This window comes from Gossypium hirsutum, chromosome A01, assembly GCF_007990345.1.
Source record: "Gossypium hirsutum isolate 1008001.06 chromosome A01, Gossypium_hirsutum_v2.1, whole genome shotgun sequence".
In the NCBI taxonomy this organism is placed as follows: Eukaryota; Viridiplantae; Streptophyta; class Magnoliopsida; order Malvales; family Malvaceae; genus Gossypium; species Gossypium hirsutum.
In genome coordinates this window covers 63,907,114-63,907,972 of record NC_053424.1, presented here as the reverse complement: position 1 = coordinate 63,907,972, position 859 = coordinate 63,907,114, and the positions used below count along the sequence as shown (strand labels likewise).

The 859-nt window shown below is 39.3% G+C and overlaps 1 non-coding gene across 1 annotated transcript; it reads left to right on the top strand.

Moving 5' to 3' along the window:
- Positions 1-523: 523 nt before the first annotated feature.
- LOC121207881 (small nucleolar RNA R71) lies at positions 524-630 on the top strand. Its single transcript, XR_005902990.1, has one exon. It is a non-coding gene; the product is annotated as a small nucleolar RNA R71 (small nucleolar RNA).
- Positions 631-859: the final 229 nt, after the last annotated feature.

Sequence of the window (859 nt, the reverse complement as noted above, 5' to 3'; positions counted from 1 at the left end):
TGTTGGTAGGGTGGTTGTTGGAAGCCTGGAGGTGGTAGTGGTCTCTGATTCCCTTGGCCTTTCCATGAAAAATTTTGGGTGATTCCTCCATCCTGCATTGTAAGTATTACTATAAGGATTATTTTGAAATCGAGGATTATTACCCATGTAATTTAACTGCTCGTTCTCCATATTATGGCCATAGGGTGGGTAATCTGGATTGCTTGATCCACCTCCACTTGCTTCGCACTGTATTACTGGGTGAACCTGTGAAGAACCAAGAAAATTGTTAATTTTTCTGTTAAAAAGTTCTACCTGATTAGAGAGCATGGTGACCGAATCGACGTTACAAATGCCAGCTATTTTCGTTGGCTTTGTCTTCATAACTTGCCACTGATAATTATTCAGTGACATCTCTTCTATAAATTCATAAGCATCTTCAGATGTCTTATTATTGATGGTTCCACCAGCGGTTGTGTCAATCATCTGTCGAGTCGAAGGATTCAGGACATTATGAAACATTTGAACCTGTAGCCAAAATGGTAACCCATGGTGAGGGCACCTTCTCAAAAGGTCCTTGTATCTCTCTCATGCATCATAGAGTGTTTCTAAATCCATCTGCATAAAAGAAGAGATATCATTACGTAATTTGGCTGTTTTAGCAGGCGAAAAATATTTTAATAAAAACTTTTCGGTCATTTGTTCCCATGTAGTGATTGACCCTCGTGGTAACGAGTTCAACCATTGTTTAGCCTTATTCCTCAACGAAAATGGGAATAACCGAAGGCAAATGGCGTCATCAGAAACGCCATTAATTTTAAATGTATCACATAGTTCCAAAAAGTTTGCCAAGTGAGCATTGGGATCTTCTTCCTGCAAA